This window comes from Bidens hawaiensis, unplaced genomic scaffold (assembly GCF_021521415.1).
Source record: "Bidens hawaiensis isolate Kalapana, Puna unplaced genomic scaffold, B.hawaiensis_p1.1 tig00038378_1, whole genome shotgun sequence".
NCBI lineage: Eukaryota > Viridiplantae > Streptophyta > Magnoliopsida > Asterales > Asteraceae > Bidens > Bidens hawaiensis.
In genome coordinates, this window is record NW_027496734.1 from 154878 (window position 1) to 178687 (window position 23810).

A 23810-nucleotide genomic window follows, 5' to 3' on the forward strand; every position below is an offset into this window, starting at 1 on the left:
CCTACAAACTTGTCAACCAGTGGATCCCAAAGTCCTTTGCCAATAGTGTACTCTCTTAACGTTTGAGAGATTTCAAGAGAGAGGCATACACTCAAAGCACCATAGGCCTTTTCATCATCAAGTGTCATCTTTTTGTCATCATCATCATCATAGATTGTGGCATTTATAGTAGTGGGTAGGGGAGGACCGTTTTCAATTTACCAAAGAAGAGCAAAGTCATTGATTCTTATATAGCTCTTGAATCTCCACTTGAATTCTTCAAAGTTACTATTCCAGTTAAGCATCCTTTGGAGGCTTGTTGGTATGTTATCAACATCTCAGGATCAGTCATCATTGTTCAAGTAAAATGTAAATCAAACAGTCTTCTAGCAGCAGCTTCTGTTAAGTTGTTCCAAGTACAAGTGGATCGAGTTTGAAACGGATCGAATCGAGTTGGATTGGATATAATCGAGATATAAATGGATCGAATTGAGTATTGAAAATAATCCAATCGAATTGGAAATTGAATCTAATCGAGTTTGCAAATGGCGCAAGTGAGAAATCTTGGATCCAGCCATCTCAGATGAGGATCCAGCCATCTCTAACTTACACGTCACTGCTGACTTGGCGTGCCATTAAATAAGATCTTTATCTCGGATAGGGGAACACCTATTATCTATTAACATTCTTGTCATTCACCTAAAACCCACTTTCTTTTGGTAAATGCTACTAGTTTGAAATAAAATCTCCCATCCCCCTCCCCCACCCCCAAACTAAAAAGAAAAAAAGTCAGTTTGAACTTGTTTAATTTTGGTATTAAAATGTCGTTAGACCATTTTGACGAAGCATAAATTAGTATCTATGTCCAACGGATGATAAACACAGTAGCAAGATCTCAAACAACGCAATGTAATAGATCAAAGTAACTGGGACCACAAATATAGGAATTAGATAGATGTGACTTTGTAAGCTTGCCCAAAGGACAAGCACAACATGAAATTCATCAATGTGAAGTTGTAGTTACAGTTAAAGAACTACTGGAAGAAATAATTTCAAAATGACGATCGAAATCCATTATACGTGAATGATAATTTTATTGTTTGTAATCAGAAAAATAATGAAAGCTACCATAATACATGTTGGTATAATGTGCTACCAGTGATTATCGCGGGTTGTAATATCCATATATTATTACCATTACATCTCATGTTCCTTATTAACTAGAAGCGGTGCAACGCTTCCTTATCAGGCCACTACTGCCAGTAAGGGTTTCAGTTTCACTCATCCTAACCATGGCAGCAGCAAAATCAGAATCAAATGCTGAAGGATTGTCGATGTACTCAGTCACGATGCTATCAGTCGAGTCTCCACTAAAGAGAACCTGAGGCAAGAAGGCCTCTCCTGTCTCGTAGGTTCCTGTAGTAGTTGTTGTCAAATGAATTTGGTGTCACTAAATCAAGTGGTTCCAAGTTTCCGTTGCCATTAATTTGGTGAGTCTGCTGGGCAGTTGCTTCTAAGGTTGCTTGCGAAAGTAGCACCTATGTCTGAGGCATTGTTGTATATCCTTGCCCTAAAAGTAACGCATCATGCCTGTCCAATTGTGTGAGACCCTGAAGGACATAAAACATTGTACATGTTTGATCATTCGATGAAGAAGTAAATAATATATGAAGCCTAGATAAGCTAGGAAGAAAATAATAGTGGATCTAATAACCTAATAAAGCAACCATGTCTCTTGGGCTGAGATTCTTTCGACCAAAGTTATCGATGAGTTGAGTTAGATCCATATTAGCTCTTGGAAGATCAGTAGTTGTCGAACTGAAATCGGGAGAATCTCTTCTTCCAAGTTTTACTGACCATGACGGACCCCAACCTACATATTGTAATCATACAAAACTTTAATTTACCAGTAAAATAATAGGAAAAGGTCCAGTAAGAGCAATCAGGATTTTCAACCAACAAGATTTTGCCACACGTTGTAAAATTGTCAGGTTAATAGTTTTTTTTTCAATGAAGTTTTTCTTGCTTTCAACAAGATTTTTTTTTTTAGATTCAGATGAGATTTTTTGGACAAGTACGTGGAAAAATATGGTTGGTTAAAAATCTTGTCTAGTAGTGATTAAAAGCCAATAAACACGATGAATTTTACGAGTGGACATTTTGAAAATAAGATGGTCAACTGAACATTTTCTTGATTTTGACAGTTAAAATGTACATTTTGGTCATTTTCCCATGAAATAGTTATAGCTTTTTCAAACATGTATGTAACTCATATAGTTTTGAAGGTATTACCGATACGGAAGCATCACGAGCTGCAACAGCCAGTATGTCTGCACACGAAACTACTCCAGGACATACACCCACAACAGCAGCTTTGGCGTCATCAATAATATCATAGCCCGACACACCAGTATTAGCTTGGGATGCATCACAACCTTGAACGAAACAGTCGTGAAAATGAAGGCGAATGAGCAAGGCTGCATTGCGATCATTACTTGACACGGCACCACTAATGGAACTTTGAATGGTTGAGAGTGCATTAGGGCATGTGTTATCATAAAAGGTAGTAGACAACTGAGCTTTGCACGGCATATAGTTCAATGAAAGAAGTAATATTAGCGTATGAACCAATATAGTTTCTGTAACATCCCCAAAATTCCAATCCAAAAATGACATGTTAGTAAAACTAAAGGGGTTTAAAAATAATAATCCTGATTTATTGACCCATCGCGATACGCGATGGGCATAGCCAAAGAGGCCATCGCGATACGCGATGGTCCTCGATGACTCAATAACACGTGTCACCCGGAGGTGACACATGGCATACGTCGCGACACGTGGCTCAACACGTGGCAGAGCGTGTCTTAGAAAATGACACGTGTCCGCCACGTGGCAACACGTGGCACAGGGTGGTTAAGACGGTGACACGTGTCCGCCACGTGTCGTACCGCGATGACACGCGTTATTCTGAGAGTGTCACGTGTCGCCACGTGGCACTCGCCACGTGACACTCTCAGAATAACGCGTGTCATCGCGGTACGCGATGACCAAAAAGAAAGGTTCCATCGCGTACCGCGATGGGACCAAATTTCAGCTATAAACAGACCTCTCATGGCTCATTTCATCCACACCATTTCACTCTCTCTCTAGAAATACTTTCTCTCAATATATTTAACCTCGGTTTTCGTGCCGCGACACGACAAGTAATAACCTCGTAATCCGCACCATATACCGACGACACCTCGAAGTTCGTGCCGACAATCCCGACAACCGGCGCACCTTGTTTTGCGTACCGACCTCGTAACGCGTAACGATCAATTAAACCGTGCCGACCCGACATTCTGCCACGAAGTACGTGCACGACCCGACGACTCCCGAACGTTGACTCGATTTGCGTGCTGAGGAGTTGTTGATCAAGATTCTCAAAGTACGTGCAAGCGTCGAAGTCCTGCCCGAGAATCTAAAAAATAATAAGCCAAACAAGGTAAGGGTTCTGCCCAAATAAAATATTATTATTTCAAAGGCTTAGACCCTAGCTAGGGGTATAGCCTAGACCATGATCAAAAAACTAGTGTTTTTTTATGATTAAGAAACATGAGATTTTATAAAAGGGTATAGACCAATGACGTTTCTTCTTGAAGAAGAAACATATCATAAACATTTCCTCTTGAAGAAGAAACATGGCACATGATTAGCAAATAAAGAGAAAGGATTCATGTCCAAAGTATTTTATACAAACAAATGATCAATCAAGGTTTAAGCTATCAAAACTAGACTAAAGGTCTATAGCCGGTTTAAGAGACGATACGGGTATTTATATAAACCTATTTTATTATAGGTCGATCAATCAATCAATCATTCATTCATTCACAAAGGTTTTCAAACGAGATCACCACATCATTCAGAACAGACAGTCACAGGTGAATACGTTAAACCTTTTTCAGTCAAGGTAAACGGGTTGTTTATCTTAAAACAAAAACAGTCAAATAAAGATTTATGGATTACGTGATCCCTATTTTATACAAGATAGAAAATAAAAGCAACTCAGACCGAGTACACATGTGTCTGGATCCAAACATAATCAATCTAGTCTATCAGTCAAGGCTACGTGGCCGCAGACTAGAGATCATAATAAAAGTTCTCAAATGGGCATCAGTTCCCAATGGGCGTCAGTTCCCGGAGAACCGTAATTGTGTATGTGTGGCAAGTGGTACAAATCCCAGAAATAAGAGACGTTTCTGCTGAGGGTGTTTCATGAAAACTATCTTGTCAGTCAAAGAAAGATTTATAATATGTTTTTAGAGTCAACGATTCACCAGCATATCACTGACGTATTTTTCCCCCAATGTCACAGCAAATAAAGTAAGCACAGGTAGCAAAGAATTATAGCCATCCAAGAGGATAGATGCTCACAAGGTAGAGATGGATGCGTTTTTAACTTATTAAAATATTGAAAATATTATTTAAACCAAGTTTATAAAATCAAAGTAAGGTTTATAAACTAAATCCTCGAATATCTATTACTCGAGAAGCTTTATACTCAATCAAATATTTTATTATATTTTACAAATAAACTAATGTTTCAAAACATAAATTAATATTTTATTATAAACTAAAGACTTCCGCTAAAACTCTGATATATTTTCAAAATAGGTACCAACTATTGGTCACACGCATAGGCCCTAAGTGAGAGTGTGACAGGTTGGTATCAGAGCCATCGATCTTAGCGAATTAGGTATTTAATCATACCTAGGCTTCGATAAGAAATAAGTTTATAATAATCATAAGTATCCAAGTAAAGATATCAAAGAAATAATTGAAAATTTAATACCAATAAAATATGACAAGTACGGATAAGATAGGAAAACACGCTCCTATCCCTAAAATAACCTCATACAGATGTGCAATCGTCAATCTAGCGAAGAATCTGTTCAGCTTCGATCCGAAAAAGGGAAAGGCTATATGGAACATCTTTTCTCCCAATTCCTATATCTAGTGATGAAAGTTCATACCAAACAGCAATGGAGGAAGATTCAGATTCGTGTGATTCAAACATCCCGCTAGCCCTGATTATTCCAAATCAGAATACGTATGAAGACGTATCAAGTAGATCCAAGAAACCAATGGTGTCAAAAGGAAAGGAAGCAATGACTTATCCAGAAGAAGTGTTCAATGAAGAAATGGATATTAAGGAAGTACGAAAAGAAAATGAGAAAGGAGAAAACGTTAAGAAGGACGAGAAGATCAAGAAGCTAATTATTCGATGGAAGAAATAAGAATTTTAGGAGTTGTAAACACATGCAAGTATAATAATTACTGTGTAATCTTGTAATAACATAAATAAAAGATATATTTAAATTTCCTCGAAATTAGTAATGTATCTTTTAAAAAGAATTATGTCAAGAAAGATTACACAAACTCTCAAGATAATTCTTCCAAGTACATCTGGAAGTAAGAGAGTAATAGCTAACAAATAAAGGAAGGTCCAGGTGGACAAAGTCTAAAAGATGACTAAACTCAAGACGACACTACGTGAAGTAACTAGCAAAGATTAAATGAAACATGACCTAGAAATAAGAATTATAGAAATTTTAGAGGTCTATTTGTACACAAGGTATGTACTAACTATTTCAAGAATATGCAACAAGAAAATATCGATGCCTCTCAAGAACCCCAGCGACTTTCGTCATTAAAATACTTGGAAATAATATAATTATCGTTTCAAACGATTATTCAAAACAAAGAAAAAACAATTAGATTGTGTCATTACGAGACGAACAATCTCAAGAAAGATTAGAAAGAAATTCCCTCAAAATACGAAGTATTTAATTAAACATTTCATAAACAAATCAATCTTTTGAAATTATAATGTCACACATCCGTTATAAACATTCAATCATTAGTATACAAACAAAGAATTTCGTTCATACTAAAATCTATTCTGTTTACAGAATGTCAAACTCAAACAATCAAGAGAATAATGATGAAGCTTCAACTCATAGAAGCAACAAGGACATGTCAAAACCTGAACAGGAGATTCCTGCACAGTATCTTGTTCAAATTCAAGAAATGATTCATAACGCAATGACTCCTTTCGTCGATGCAATGAAAGAAGGGTCACACAAAAATAAAATAGAACATTCAAATAAATCATCGAGAACTCATCCGTATAAGAAACATTCTCATTATGAAGAAAGTGTTCATAGCTCCAACGCTGAGAGTAAATTCAATCATAAATTCAAGAAACAATTAGTAATTCAAGGCTGTACTTTCAAGAACTTCAAGGAATTTGGACCAAAGGAATTCTATGGCAATAAAGGTGCCATATCAGCTGTACGATTGCTTGAAGAAATCGAGTCCATTGTTATCATCAGCAAATGTACCGAGATCGAAAAGATTCAATACTCCTCTCACTACTTTAGAGGTGAAGCTTTGGAATGGTGGAATACCCTGATCATGTCAAAGGGTAGAGAAACTGTGTACCAATTGAAGTGGGAAGAATTCAAAGAACTGGTGTTACGAAAGTTCTCTCCCATGCATGAACTTGATCTTATTCAAACTAAGTTTTTGAACCTCAAGGTGAAAGGCACTAATCTCAAGGAATACAATACTAAATTCCATGAGTATTGTAGATTGGTACCACACTTGGTAATACCCGAATCCAACAAAGTAACCCGCTACATTTGGGGTTTACCTCGGGAAATTAGAGACATGGTAAGATCTCATTCGCCTCAAACCCCTGATTCAGCCATGGAATTAGCCGGTTATCTTATGAATGGTCTTATCAGAAATCAAGAAGAGTATAAGAATAACAAAGAAAAGAGAGAAGAAATTGAGGAAAAGAAAACAAAGAAAGGCAAAGAAAAGGAGGAAGGGTCTTTTAAATATACAAGACCAATCTGCCAAAACCGTGGCAAGAGACATCATGGGAAATGTTTAAGACCAACCAATTCCCCCTAAAATACTCCATTAATCACATGCAACTTTTGCAAGAAACTCGGTCATTCGGAAGACGATTGCAAAAGGAAAACAGTTGTATGTTTTAGCTGTGGAGAAAACGGACACTTCAAGACAAACAACGCTAATGAAAGTGGTGATAAGAAAGGAAAAGCTAATATGTTAACCATACAAGATGCATCCAACCAAGAATAGAAGTAGACAAGAGTATACCAACTGAATGTTCAAGATCCAAAGGTATTATAAATAACTAATAGTTTAATTAAGTCTTGTAAACTGCTTGTAACCTCGTTATAAAATGAGAAATTTTATAATCGTATAAGGGTATTTAAATCCCTAATGTATATAAAGAAAGATATTAGCATATAGATCGTGTCTTACACGAGAATGCTTACACGCAAAGGAAAAGAGATAGTAAAATTTTTGAATTACAAGAAACTATCATCTAAAGAAAAAAGAAAGATGAAAGGAATAAATTAAACTAAGACATAAGAACATGTCTACTCAAGAAAAATCAGTTATCCGAACATTTAAAGTTCAAGAGTATAATTGATAGAAATAAACGGAATGAATACGTCAAGATCAAGAAGTAAAGGAATATTATTACTTAAGTATGAATATCTTGAAAGGTATCAAGGCGAATAAGTTAAAAGGATTCGATAGACCGAATCCAAGAAGCAATCTTGTTAACATCAGTAAATATTTAGATTACAAAGGTAAGGTAAATAGTTAAACACAACTGGCCATTGTGCTTAGCAATTTACAATTACTTATGATATTCTGAATTATTGACTGAATACATCACCCAAAGATATAAGTTAACAACAAATCATAAATTGCAAACCATGCAAACGGTTCAAGTTAAGCTCAAGCAGCAGATTAGAAAGAGACTGATCGTAAATCGATAAGCAAGAAATCACTCACCACGAATCTCAAGGACGAGATTCATTCCAAGGTGGGGAGGATGTAACATCCCCAAAATTCCAATCTAAAAATGGCATGTTAGTGAAACTAAAAGGGTTTAAAAATAAAAATCCTGATTTATTGACCCATCGCGATACGCGATGGGCATAGCCAAAGAGGCCATCGCGATACGCGATGGTCCTCGATGACTCAACAACACGTGTCACCCGGAGGTGACACATGGCATACGTCGCGAAACGTGGTAGGCCATGTGCCAAAACGTGGCAGATCATGTCTTAGAAAATGACACGTGTCCGCCACGTGGCACAGGGTGGTGCTGCCCGAGAATCTAGAAAATAATAAGCCAAACAAGGTAAGGGTTCTGTCTAAATAAAATATTATTATTTCAAAGGCTTAGACCCTAACTAGGGGTATAGCCTAGACCTTGATCAAAAAACTAGTGTTTCTTTATGATTAAGAAACATGAGATTTTATAAAAGGGTATAGACCCATATGATTAGGTTAACCCATATGATTAAAGAGAAAATTAAAAGCTTTAGCCTTTGTTTTTGACAATACAGTTAGTACGAATTGCTTTATATAGGACATAATGTACGGAAACAGGAAGAAAAGTATATGCTCGTGGCAACAACAGTTGACGTTTTTCGAATAATTCTTTTTTTTGTCGTTTAAACTTATACCTTTCGGTCTTCTATCAACTATCCCATGCATGATGCATGCAACTAGTCAACGCTTTCACATAATTATATAATATATTGTTCCCGGTGCACATAACTGCTATTATGTTGAATCATCACGGTTGGATCAAGTTGAAATAAGATCTTGACCGTTTAAAGTCAGTAAATTGCTTCTAGAAGGAGAGGTTACCAGCGGTTACCATCCTCCGTTCTCTGTCCCCACGATCCTCCTTCATCGGAGCAGTTACAATCACCAAAATATTTATATTTTGCCGATTCAAACATATTTTGCCGATTCAAACATCTTTCATCCCCATCGCCAATGGCCTCCTTCATTGTTGCTGTTAACATCATTCCTCATTGAAGCTACTTAATTTTGCTAATGGAGTCTCCATGACAGGTGAGCCCTTGATGGTTTGTTCAATATTCTAGATGTTTATGTAACTGTGATGCCTGAAATTGAGGTACTATTTACTTTTTATTCATAGGAAACGAAGCCCTAGGCTTCTAGAAAAGATATGGGAGTCGATTAGATATTTTAATCTCAATTATATCCTGGTAATTGTTTATATTTTTCTTCTTTACGTGATGTTTTATTCTTAGTTATATATATATAGTGTTAGGAAGAGGAGTTTGAATTGATATATGTAAGGTTTTGTTGTGGGAATTGAGCAGGTCTCATTTTATCTTGCTGAATTGAAGACAAAAATGGAAAAGATATCAATTTTGAAGGCTTCACAGGCCAAGTTAAAGTTACTAATTAGCTATCATCAAATTGTTGAAGCCTGCTATATGTTAACCCTTGCTTGAGGTATTAAGAAAACTAAAGATTTGCTCATTTGGTTTTTTTATTCATTTAGTGATATTTAACCTTCCCCTTTTTTTTATCGCTTCAGGTTTCAGATTTCTCCCCTACCTTAATACAAAGGGCCAGAGCTTAAAGAGTTACAGCAAACTGTTAATGAAGCTTATGTTACCGGTAAGCTTTTACAAAAAAATTATGGTGATTAGGTATTTTAAAAGTTTCTTTATTATTAGTATTTAGTAAAAGTTTAAATTTACTTAATTTTTTTTAGTTGGCTTATGATCTGAACAGTCAAGTTAAATTAGAAAATGCAGGATTTCAGTAGCAAATTTGGTTCTTAGTGTGAAGCCAACAATACATGGTTAAATGTTATACTTTAATGGCAAAAACGAGGTTCAAGTTGGTTCTTAATGAAGGCTCACAAGTCCCCTACAACTTACATTGGTAACATTACTTGTGTCTTAGGAGCCTTATTTTGAGGCGGTTATGAGTTAGGGTAATTAGAAAAAAAAAGTTCTTACTGTTCACCAGGTCCATTTGGTGTTTCATAGCACCCTTATTTTTTAGTGTTGCTTAACTTTGAATATTAAGGTCTCTTTTTTTTTAATTGCTCAGAGTTTTTACCTGATCTATATGTATTTGCCAGATTTACTTCTTGGGCAAGTGTGCCAGTCATACTTTTGAACTTGTCTAGCTATTTAACTAATTTAAGTTTGTCAATGGGGTCAGGTCTTGATCCAGAACGGATCAGATCTAATCAATTTTTATGATCCATTAGTTACATATCATCATTGAAGGAAAATAATGCGCCGTCAAACCAGGCTCCTCCATACAAACAATTGCTCCAATAAAGTATACCGGAGAACTAGTCAATCTGCAACTTTCAGGCAATGTGTTGATTTCTTCGCCGGACGGTTCTGTAACGTCTAAAATGTGGCACACTTTCTGGGTACGTTTCGGACGAAATTGTATTAAGGTTAATTATAAACATTAGAGATCGATTCAGTTTGAGTTTGGAATTGAAATGTTAAGTGTGATTTTGCAGCGGAGAAAGTTGGACTACTACGAGTTTTGACAAAATATGGTCACACAAACAGCATTGTAGCTGGGATTCATTTCAGTTCACTTATTACTCTCTTTATGCACGAGCTGTTGAAGTGGATTCTTCCCTTAGGTGCTGGTCGTAAGGTATTTATCTTAAATTAAGTTAATTTTTTCTTACTTAAGATGGAACTAGGCAGAGATGGAAACAATGGGTGGTCTGGAGTGTAAATAACCAGTTTTATTAGGCCATACCTCTTTCATTTTTACACCATGTTCCTCTATATATGTGTTTATTTTAATTGTAAACAATACAGGGTTATTTTATGATTGTAAACGAATTGGCTATGGCGGACGAAGCTTTACAGGGGCAACCTCTTTCTTCAGTCACATCTATAGCATTGTTATTGGTATTTGTTGTAATTAATGTTATGATGTCTACGTAAATATGAACTCTTTTATGAAACATTTCACATATTTTGGCTCTGTTTTTTCAACAACACTTTTTTGTTTGGAATGTAAAGAAAAAAAATACTTGTGTCATTGTTTCATTAATCACCCGTCCACTGAACGGGTATAAAACTAGTTCATATAATTGGTTAATATTTTACGACCTGATAATTTTAATTAGATCAATTAAATAAATAAATCACAAGTGGGTGATGTATGGCGGCCATTATGCTATATATAATTAAGTTTGGTGTCAAAGATTTTTTTAAATATATTATTAGTTTTATTTTATTTTTATGAAAATCATTTTAGCAGTTGACCAATTATTATGATCTTGGTGTCTTGGTTGTTGTAAAGTTTTCTTTGGAATTTTGAAAAGTCATGCAATTTCAAGCCACACATGAAGTAAAATTTTTTGGTATTTATTTTTTGTTGTGTAGAACTCCATTCTTCATACATATTTTTGTGGTTTCTTTTTTGTGTTTTTAGTTATATTATATGTGATTTTTTTTGTTTAAATATATATTGATATATTAAGAGTTTTTGGTGTCGCAAATACGTCTTAGGCAATTACTTAGTTTAGTGATAACTTATGCTTAGCGATAAGTTAGTTTAGCGATAAATTATGTTAGGCGATTACTTAGCTTAGCGATAACCTAGATGAAAGGTAATTACTCTTGAATGTTTTAAGTGATAATTTTCTATGTGAACCATGCATGTATAGTCAAGTTGTTTTCATTAGTATAAATGATATTGTTAGGACTACAAGCTCAATGGACTAGGTGAGTTCTAGTCTCTTTCTACATGTTTTTGAGTGGTGTGCACACTAGTATGAGAGGCTACTGTATGTTTTTCTAAACGAATGTACGTTTAATGAATATTGTTATAAGTCAATGTAGGTTTAGATCTACTATGCCCCACATAGGCCAATGTTTGCCCTTTGGAGTATATGTAACCATGACGATGAAGGTGAATGATTTTGTGGTTTTGTCGGAAATTTTACAATTTTGTAATGTTAAATGATGACAATCATTCCGGGGGGGGGGGGGGGGGTGTTATCACAACATCGTATGAAATATGGGTAGATCTAGGCAACTAAACTCTTTTGACTTATTATGTAGGTATGGCATGTTACAAATGTTGTACTTTATGTAGCGCGTATGTGTCACTAATTAATTTATTTAATAACTCTTATGAATGCTAGACTGTTTAAACGCTAGAACTTTCTTAGCGATTATGACTTTTAGTATGCATATGATATTGATATTTGTGGGCATGGTTGGCACTGAGGCGAGGCTACGTACCAATCTGAAAACTGGAAAGTCTGTTATGTTTGTGCTTTTGTTAGGAGTTACTCAGACAATTTACTCTGTTTGTGTATGGTACCTTCAGAATGAATGATGTTTTGTTCCCGCTGTAAATATAGAGAACAAAAAGGAAGGTGCCCTGATTTATGGATATAAAATCATAAATACACAAATACATGTAAATTATTGGGAAAAAAGGTAGATGATGGAATATAAGGTATGCACATTGCACAAGTAATATAATTACAAGGACTCGGCCTAAAACTGACCCGAACCGAGAGAAACCCGACCCGATAACTGACATGTGTGGATTATGTAGACCGAAAATTGGACCTCTAAGGGACAATCGGGTTCGGTCCTAGCAATGGTCGGTTCGTCGGTTTTTTGCAATTGAACCGAGACTGGAAATTTTCGCACCTGTAGATCTGAATTGCAGAAAATAATATGGTCTGAACCGCATAAATTGACGTGGATGCGTTTCAAACGCATCTTCTGAACGATTAATAGAGTAATCCACAATCAAATGGGTAATTTTCCATGTTTTTATTGCAATTTTCTTCTTGATGATTTGCAATTTCATTGTGAATTCGAAGTATATGTTCAGTTAGGTCCATGAATCATCATATTATATTGAAGAGTATGATATAATTGTTCATTTTTGGTGCTTCATTCATCGATATACACTTAATTTACAGTTTGATTCAGTATGCCCTCCAGATGTTCGATCAAATATCTCCATTAACTAGTAGCAATTTAATAGAGTGGAGATGGAGAACCAAAATCCAGGAGAATCGAAGCGATGGCAGATTAACTGTGGCAGTTTATTAGAAGATTGAATTGTATTGCATTCAATTAGAAGCAGCTACACACATGCTAATTTAGTTTATTGCGAACTATTTTTTTTCATCTATCGGTTATTCGGGTTTGTAAGGGTCTTCAGGGTCTGACACCCGAACCCGACCCGAACAGAAATTAACGACCGAAACCGTATGTATAAAATTCGGGTCGGTCCGGTATCGGATTTTTTTTGCCGGTTCTTCGGGTTTTTTCAGTCCGGTCCCTAATTCTGCACACCCCTACTAAATTTATATATATATATATATATTTATATATATATATGGGAGGGTTATACTAAAAGGAAGTAGTTTCATAGAAAGACTAAGAATAAATCATAGCCATTGGTTCATGTTAATCAATGGTTGAGATTTAAAATTACTAAAAACCGACATAGTTTCCTAGAATCATTCTTTAAACATAGGTTGTAATGACACATGTCAAAAATCTATTGGTTCTTACCATTCTTAGGAAACTATTTATTTTTATTTGAACCCTTTTCTATATATATATATATATATATATATATATATATATGTTTAAGTTCAAGAGAGAAATGATATTATTGCAAGAAATGCGAGAAATGATTTAGACCAATCAGGTTTTTTCTTTTAATTTTCTGATTTATTTAAGGGTATATTAGTCAAGTATTTTAGTTCTATATTTGGAAATTAACACTAACTAAAAGTTAGTAACTAGAAACAACAAATCAGTATTTTTTTTAACAATCCATGTTATTTATTTCAAAATTTATGTCTATCAAAAATCATTTTGATGAAATCCTAGAAGATCTTTTTCATATCTTGTTATATACATCTCAAAAATTCCTTTTTGGTTTACTTATTCAATAGGTCGTAAAATTTTATTATTTATCACCAATTATAGCAGATTATAAATCCATAACAAAAAAATGGATTATTCCAAATGACAAAACACATCACATTATTCAAGTGACATAAATACTTGAACGACATAAAATTGTTCGACATAAATTCTACATATATGTCCTCCACAACAAACATGACATTCTTCATATACTTAAACATCACATCGGTCCTACATAACAACATACACATCCAACAAATTAAACAAACATCATTATTTTAAAAACAACATCCTACACAACAAATAAGCTTTCCTACACATAAAAAAAATCATGCATAGACAAATTCATAGTTAGTGCCTACACACATAAGTGTCCTACACATATACAAATAGCTCATTAGAGTTTCATATACATACCTACACAACAAAGTATTCATCCTACATAAATAAAAAGAGTTCATTCGGAGTGTCATATACAATACCTACACAATAAAGTATTCATCCTACACATATAGTATTTCATACACACTATTAGCAATTAACACATAGTATATTAATCTATGCCTATACCACTAGCGTTTGCTCTCCACAATCAGTAATAATTGATACATATACATAACTTATATATCCTATATAATATAATTGGTATATACATATGTTGTGTAGCCTATATCAATGTATTCTACACAAGTATTAAAATCTCTACATAAATGTCAAAGTTATTTAGAAAAGCCCTATTATTCCCCCAAATAATTAACCTTAAGGATGTATTTTTATAAAAAGAATCTAAATGTAGGTATGAATGTACAGTTTGCTTTAGAAGAATAAAAGCTAGAAAAAAAATCACAAATCGTTCAACCAATAATCAAGTGACAACCTTCGAAGATCTCACATTTAAATTGTGTGGATGAAATAATCTCAAAACGAAAGAAGACTATTGTATTAAAATTCTCTAGATGATTGATTGACTTTTGATATGGCTGAGAAAATAATTACGAGGCATAAAATATGGAATGAGATATGATAACATATATGTTCTTAATTTAGCTTACACATAAAATACGAAAATACCCCTTTTCCCTTAAAAGCATGTAATAAAAGCTATTAATATTTACAAGACTGTCATCTTAGATGTAGGACATAGATCAAAGATAATCAATTGTTATTATTCACTTCTTGTATTTCTCGCAATAATTTTACTTCTCTCCTGAACCAATATAGGTAATTTAAGTTCAAGAAAGAAATCAAATTATTGCAAGAAATGAGAGAAGTGGTTTCAACCAATAAAAAATTTCCTATTATTTTTCCTTTTTATTTAAATGGAGGGGTAGAAAGGTAAAATCCAATAAGTTTTTTATATGGAAAGTTTTATTTTTGTATATATTTTATCTTATCATCTTTTATTTTTTTAATCAATATTTTTAATTAAAAGTTTGTCACAACGAATAGTAACTTGTTTTTGTTGTTACATAATATATATATATTTTTTAAAATATAAAACTAAAAAACCTATTAAGATCTCTATATAAAATATTAAAACCTCAAAACTAACACGAAGGTTTTGTTATCTTTATTGCTTTAACGTTAATTATCATTTATAAAAATTAGTTTATAATCCTCTATGGCCTACGGGCTTTTTTCGGCTCGTACATGTTCCTTAATATTCCAGAACCACCTACTCATGACACAAGATCGATCAAATAATTTATTATTACATCAAACAATTTATTATTACGAGAAGAAATTGAGATACAGCGTCGCGTCTGTATGACTTTTAAGTACACTTCGAAGAAAAATATTTGCCTATGGTGGCCTGGAAAATTCAACTTCATTAAACTAATAATTAAACTATCAAACTATCCAACTATCACACTCAAAGGCAAAGCCAGTTCCTATGTATAGGAATATAAATAAACTACTTTTAGAATCTGTACATGTATTACACGTGATTTGTAAAATGATAAAAGTAAATAAGGGCTGTTATTTAATATAAAGAAACAAAGTTAAAGATAAAAAAGAAATTAAATATATAGTACAAACAATAAGAAGTTTAAATTCTCAAATTTATAAATTTGAGAAAATTTATTTATGTACAACATTTATTGTTTTATCACAACTATACTCATCATCATCCAATTTTAGACCACATCTACTGGTTACCATAGATACTTGTCTATAGGAATAAAGTGGACATGGAAGGAACAAACTAACCGACACTAGAAAAAAAATTGTTCTTGCCTATTTTTTACTTGGTTAACTTTTATATTTATATTTGTTTGAGAATCAATATTTTACTTTTAATTTCCTGACAATATTATAACCCAATTACTAAAATAGTTTTAATCTATTACCCATAGATAGCTAAAATTAAATGTGAATTTAAATAAAAAAAATGCTTTGTTTTTAACGGCCAACTAACATAGAATGTCTAGGTAATTTGTATTGGGTGACCCAATGGTAAAATGCCACCACCAGCTGGCCCAACCTAGCTGTACGGAACCCTTAAGCTCCTCCAAGTTATCTTCTGTTTCGGGGAAACCCACCAGCCCGAAAAACCACAGGTGGTAAAACCCGCGCGCCCTCGGATTCAAACTAGAGATCACAAAGATCCCAGTTTTCCTTCATTGAGCCACCCACAATTCACGTTCAATGATGAAGCTTGTTTGAACGCTACCGCCACAATTCGCGTTCAAAACGCCTACACCTGTAGGCGTTTCAAGGGTACCCGGATAATAAGGGTATGGATGAATTCTTGGTATTTCCAATATTCGGTATGGAAAGGTCTTGCCAAATGTCAAATTTGTACACAAATAAATGAATAATATATCCACATATCAAGAATTTACATAATAGTAAGCAGATTATATTTCCCTTTTCAAGCCACTCCACACAATCACTTGACTTTCTAGTACTCTCGATAAAAAATTAAGTGAATTCAACATATTACACATACTAAGCTAATAAATTAGTTATCAAATCCAACTCAATCACCTCACAAATTTTTCCTATATATAGGCAGGTTCTCTAAAGGTTACACCACATCAATCAATCTGTCCATCACTATTATCACACATTATAAGAATAGAGAGATGGCATTGCAAATTGATGAGCAATCTAGTGCCTTGCTTGATTCTCAAGCTCACATATTGAACCATGCTTATAGCTTTATAAAGTTCATGTACTCAAATGTGCAGTTGAGCTAGATATACCTGATATCATAAATCGCCATGGTTCACCAATGTTGCTCTCGGAGTTGGTTGATGCACTCCCCATCAACAAGGAGAGATCTCAATATGTGTATCGATTGATGCGCATCCTTGTCCATGCTGGTTTCTTTGCTTTACAAAGTTTACCCGCCGTTGATGGTGAGGAAAGAGATGGCTATTCACTTACTCCTGCTTCTCGATTACTTCTAAAGGACGATCCATTAAATATTACGACCCTTTTCATGGTCTTTTTGGACCCGGTAATGATGGATCCATGGCAAAACATGAGCAAATGGCTCTGCTATGACAATGATATCAACCCTTTTTCAAACTACCCATGGGAAGATGACATATGAACTAGCAGCCGAAGATCCAAAGATTTATCAGTCCTTCAACGAAGCGATGGCCAGCGATGGAAGGCTTGTTGCAAGTGTCATTCTTAAACACTGTAAAGGTATCTTTGAAGGGCTAGATTCAGTTGCTGATATTGGAGGTGGAACTGGGACTTTTGGAAAATGCATTGCTGAAGCTTTTCCGAATCTTCGTTACGTAAATTTTGATCTTCCAGAAGTTTTTAATGGTTTGGTAGGAAGTGAGAACTTCAGCTTTGTTGGGGGAGACATGTTTGAGGCCATTCCAAAAGCTCAAGCAGTTTTGTTCAAGGTATTCCTTTCTACACCTAATTCTCTTTTGTTACCTTAAAATCATTAATCATGTGTCATGAATGCATGCATGTTCCATTGGAGATTCTTTTTATTTTATAGAGATAACAACTTGTTGGCCCTCTGATAGTGAATCTGTCTCTGATTAACCAAGTTTTGCTTGGACACCATATACGCAATCACGCAAACACAAGTATGATAACAAGAACAAATCATCCAAACATGAATGTGACCAAACTAACGTGATAATAGTGTTAACTCTTTACAACCAAGCTTGGAAAAATCTTCAAACAAAGTACACAAACAAACCGTAGACTGACCCAACAACTAAATAAACGAAAGACATAAATAAACGAAGCACGAGCAACATACTAATGAATTAGGGGCCACATAACTGATGTTGTATTTTTTCTTTTGAATTAATACATGAAAAAAACTGTAAGGCCCCGAACCCGGTAGCCCTATTTTAGCGTCGGATTTACTCATAAACACAGTCCTTCAATTCAGAGTTTATTAAAACTTTTCGCGGAATATAAAACATCAATCATTTGTTACAAAACATTAAATCTTTTCTTTGATACCATAACACAAAACTTTATATTTAAAACATCTTTACTTCTTTCTTCAGATGCCAGCCGTTCAATCCATGCCATGCGTCATCCTCTTGCTAGCTCTGTAATCGGCTCACCTGCGTGCATACTAAAAGTCAGCTACGCTGAGTGAGTTCTAGTTAATCAGGCAACATACAATCTATTCCCATATATTACTTCCCGTATCCGAAGACACATATTACTACCTTAACCTTGTATAAATATCCATAGGAGGATCGTCACGTAATATCTATTAAAAGAACCATTACCATTACCCTACCATATATAATTTCCAACACTATACTATCCATAGAAGGAACACTTTACTATCCATAAAAGGAACAACACTATACCTTCCATAAAAGGAACACTATACCTTCCATAAAAGGAACACTATCTATACGTTATTATTTAATATCCATGTAAAGAGCTAATCACTTCCCTTGACGATACGTGCAATATCCGAAGATCGTTCACGTACCGACAAGCTTTCATTCGTATCGATCACATATACCATACACGGCATACACATAAAATTATATCCTTTCGTTCATACTTTCTTACTTTCTTTTGTATTATCTTACTTTCATATCTTACGTTATAAAAAGCATTACGCCCTACATTCCTCGAGTATTACTAGGGCTCGGTACCCTCTTCGTAACCATACAACCATACGTTATCATTTCTTTCTTCTACTATCTCTATCATGTTCATACACATAAACATACATAACATACTTACCTTATTCTTAGCGCTGCAACCTGACAGTACGTGCAATATCCGAAGATCGTTCACGTACCATCAAGCAATCATTCATATATTTCACATTATCCATATAAGGCATACACTTATCTCTTAGGATAAGTGTATTAACAAACATATTGAGTATGCACACAGCCCCGAAAAACGTCACAGAGAAAGGGGCTAGAAACTCACCTGAATTCTGCTTCTTTTTCTGATAGCTGTAAATCCCTTCTCTATCTGAGCTCGGCTGACTGTACAAGTTACACGTATCAATACTCGCCTGATCTAATCTGGTGGCCTAGTATTAGCTTACTTTAACTTATCGCTTGATAATTTATTTTCTAATCAAACTTGGCTTTAGGCGAAGTTAACCCTCGGGCGAACTTGGCTTCAGGCGAAGTTAAACCTCAGGCGAACTTAGCTTTAGGCGAAGTTAAACCTCAGGCGAACTTAGCTTTAGGCGAAGTTAAACCTCAGGCGAACTTATCATCAGGCGAACTTAAACCTCAGGCGAACTTGTCATCAGGCGAACTTAGCTTGCAGGCGAAGTTCATCAGGCGAACTTAGCTTGCAGGCGAAGTTCATCGCTTGAAGGCGAAGTTGCCCAGATGAAGGCGAAGTTGCCCAGATGTCCGCTGTTTCGGTTTCTGATCAACATTTCGGGCGATTTTAACACCCTTGTTAAGGTTCAATACCACCCACTACACTTCCCGACCATTTTTGGGTCGTTTATACACTAAAAGCTCGGATCTTTAAACTTCCAAGATCAAGAATCATACCTTTGAGCTTGTTGGATCTCGTTAACCTGCTAGCACTCTAATCTCTTTCTCTTGGACCATGCCCGATTCTTCCCTTGGCTCGGCCCGGTTACGGCGAAGTTAGTGTGTGGTGTGTGTGTTAGGGAGTTTGGTGAAAATGAAGATATTTTGGGATTTTGGGGGTATTTATATCCCTGAAATCCCATTCTCATTTAACACATCTCAATTAATCCAAATCCATAACCAACGTCCATAACCCGACACTAGCCCGACCCATACCAACTCCTATTCTTTTATTTATTTCCTGATAACCCGGGTAAACTTTCTCTCTATTATTAAGTAATATAATTAATATTATCTTGAAATTTCGGGATGTTACAAAAACAGTGGGTATTACATAACTGGAATGATGAAGAATGCATAGAGATATTGAAGCGAAGCAAAGAGGCGATTCCAACAAAAGAAAATGGTGGAAAAGTGATCATCAAAGAAATGGTGGTGAATAAGGATGAAGAGATGGGCAACAAAACACTTGAGACTCAGCTTTTCTATGACATGTTTATGTTAACCATGGCGAAGGGAAGCCAGAGGAGCGAAAAAGATTGGGCAAAGCTCTTCCATGATGCTTGCTTTACCGATTATAAAATATATCCAGTTTTGAGGTTAAGGTCTGTTATCGAAGTTTACCCTTAGAGCATTCTTATCCCATCCACCATCTTTAACCTCATAATTTAACAAAAATTCACTACTTTTTAAAATATGCCTCTCATTTTAAAAAACACCACACATCCTAACCTCTATATTTATCTCTACATTCTTTTTTTATTATTTTTTCTCTTTCTATTTATCACAACTTTTTTAAAATATGCCTCTATTTTGTCCTATTATACTTTTCGTCTAAAATAATTCTAATAACCTTCAGAAAAATTGCGTTAAACGTTATGCAAGCCTAAAGTCGGCTCGAACTCATATAGTATATTAAACCAAACATTATAATCGATATGCGTTTAAATTTCTTCGTAGGTCCCAATTAACTTCATCCAAAATAGCACTTCATTGAACAACGCTTCAACTGAGTTCCATTTAGGGATGAGCTTGGTACTGTACCGGTACCAAAAATATCGATTCCGAAACAAAACACACACATTAAATTGCAACCTAAAGCACATTGATTTCAAACAAAACAACATTTCAACAAACTTTAATTAAAAACAAAATAAGTCCAGCATCCACAAGGCCAGAAGGCTTTGAATTCATGAAACCCAAAAAATATAAAAGTATAAGGTTAGACAATGCCAAAAAAAAATCTGTTCTTATGCAATAAGACTTCCATGTAACACCAAAAAGGGGAATACGATTTCTTGTAGCACTAATATATATGCACTATTGTTCGGCCTTTAAAGTTGATTATCTCAATCACGATTGCGTCTCATTATGATTTCTCTTTGAAGTTCCTCAAAATATAGTCGTTGGAGTTCTGTCATAACACTCACGTCCAACATCATAATCCGTTGATCGGATTCATTCTTTGCAAGCTTCGCTTTCTCAGCTTCAATTCTCAATTTTTCTGCCTTCAATCTCATCCTTTCTTCTTCAGCAAGTCTATCATACGCCATCTTCTCGGCCTGAAGGCGATAAAACTCTTTCTCTTGAGCATGTGACTCCTCTAAAAGTGTATACTTCATCTTTCTGAGTTGTTTGATTTCCTCGGTTTGCTCACCTTCAACTTTTCGTGATCGTTTTGCAGCTTTCCTACCCAGTGGTCGATCCAATTCGATAACTTCATGTTCAATTGCATTTCCAGCCTCTCTGATAGGGTTGTGGTTGGGTTCTGGGATGGGACCGTCATCCTCTTTTTCTTTGACTCGCCCTTCGCGTCTCGTAAAATCCACTTAGGTTGGTCCTTTAATAGGTTCCAACAATGCTCAAACGCGAAGTTGCATTCTTCTTGTTTATGGTACATAAACTTTGCCTTTTCAAACTTGCATTTAAACAAATAAAATACATGTTAGATAAACAAAATAAGTATTTTTATGTTGGTTCGGACTCACTTTGCTTTATTGACACTTAACTTACCCATTAAAAGCAAACTTAATTTAATTTCATGACCCAACTTTTACCCCGACCCGTCAAGATTAACCCAACATTATAAAATACTCACAAAACAAATTAGAGTGTGGAATTTTACCTTATCATGATCGGTTATGCCACTTATAATTAATCGTTCAACTTGATCTAGGCACGAACAAAAAGTATTAGTGGCCTTTTGAATGCTAGACCATCGATTTGATAAAGACTTGATTGACCTTTCGTTTGTGGTTTCTTTATGTTGCTCGAAGTACAAATAGATATTTTCCCACAATTGAGAGTATTTCTGATCCGTTCCTTGAATGGAATCAAGGCTATGATTAAGCCATGCAGCAACGACTAGCTCGTCTTCTTTAGCGGTGAAGTTCACTCCCCTTTTTGATTTCTTAACACTGTTTGGATTTGTGGGTAAGGGTGGAGAGTCGTCAAGACTCACAATAGAATTCCCACAAAGAAGGTTGGTGTAGGATAAACCTTGATCTTGTGAATCCATGCTCAAAACTAAAATATGATACAAAGATCATTATATTATGATTGATAAAGAAATACGGCATTTTATTGATCATATGCATGCATGTATATATAATCAACCTTGCTTTTTTTTACTCTCATATCAATCCAAACACATAACATAAAACAATAAATGAATGTGTTCTCTTATCTATTATAAATACCAAATTACTACAAGCTCAAATAGTAAACAATTATGTATGTTCCGTGAGGGCAAATCAGTAGATTTGCATTAGATCAGAAAGCCAAATTTGGCATTTCAGCACTCAACAGCCCATAAAAAGTAAACCAAACCTTTTTTTTTTAAAAAGTTCACAGCACTTTATTTTAAAAAAATGCCATCCCTCAAAATCACCAACAAAACATATCATCAAACCCAAAATCTTTATCCATCAAACAAGCAAGGAACTTAATTTGTTAATAAATTCCCAAACTACCCTTCCACACCTTCATAACTGGAAGTGATTTCCAGTTAACCAATTAACCATTCATTGATTGGTCAACCAATTAACCATTCATCTCTACTGAAACAGAGGTTGTATGAAAGCAGGGGATCATTCATAAAATTAAAGATCGAATCGAAATGTTTGGTTACAATGTAATCATCAAACAATTGATGGATGATATTCAAGTTGTTGGATCATTGACATGGTCCCACCTAGTGCTGGTTACCAATCCCAACTCATATAGTAACAAATTCAAACCTTCAAATTATCAACTTCAACATAAAAACAAATAAAATGATCAAAACTAAAATCGCTTTTTGTATACAACTCTAAGCATCTACAAACCCTAAACCCTAATCATGAACCAAATTACAATCCATCAACAAACACCAATAAACCCAAATTACTATCCAAGAACATGGAACCAGAACATCTACAAACCCTAATTAACATCTCTTATCATGCCGGCATATTTGTAAGAACACCTCCAAATCATACTAATAGTTTTAATCCTACAATAAACATATTGAAACTGAGAGATGGAGAGTACCTGCTGTAGCTTTTGTCGATGAACAAAGATTTCTTTGATTTAGGTTTTGCCACCGATTTGTTTCATAGGGAAAGAGGCAAAAAAGGAGAAAGTAGATTAACCTACTTCAGAGTAAGAGGGAAAGGAAGATGGGCGGGAGATGATGAAATTGGCGGGTGAAAGTCCAGGAGTTGAGATAGGGAGGGATACAGTAGCTTTTTATAAATAAAGAGTTACTGTAGCATATTTTTATAAATTAGAGATAGGGTATATGAATAGGGGATTGGATGAAGTGAGGAATTGAAATATTTTTTTAAAATTTAAAGATAGGGGGTGTTTTAATGGATGGAATGAGAATGCTCTTAGTTAAGATGGATAACTAATTTCTACACAAAATAAATGTTATGCAGTTATGAGCTTGTTTGTATGTTTTCACAGTTTATGTTGTCAAAACAAATCATGTGTTGTAATAATAATA

General features: G+C 34.9%; 1 long non-coding RNA gene and 2 pseudogenes across 2 annotated transcripts; 2 read left to right on the plus strand and 1 right to left on the minus strand.

The window, feature by feature from the left end:
* Positions 1-477: 477 nt before the first annotated feature.
* On the minus strand, positions 478-2655 carry LOC143590289 (basic peroxidase pseudogene; annotated as a pseudogene).
* Positions 2656-9432: 6777 nt separating this feature from the next.
* On the plus strand, positions 9433-10651 carry LOC143590283 (uncharacterized). Its single transcript, XR_013145451.1, has 3 exons — positions 9433-9786; positions 10388-10530; positions 10580-10651. It is a non-coding gene; the product is annotated as an uncharacterized LOC143590283 (long non-coding RNA).
* A 6115-nt stretch (positions 10652-16766) lies between these two features.
* Positions 16767-20452, plus strand: LOC143590290 (trans-resveratrol di-O-methyltransferase pseudogene; annotated as a pseudogene). Its single transcript, XR_013145452.1, has 2 exons — positions 16767-17668; positions 20147-20452. The product of XR_013145452.1 is annotated as a trans-resveratrol di-O-methyltransferase pseudogene (transcript).
* Positions 20453-23810: the final 3358 nt, after the last annotated feature.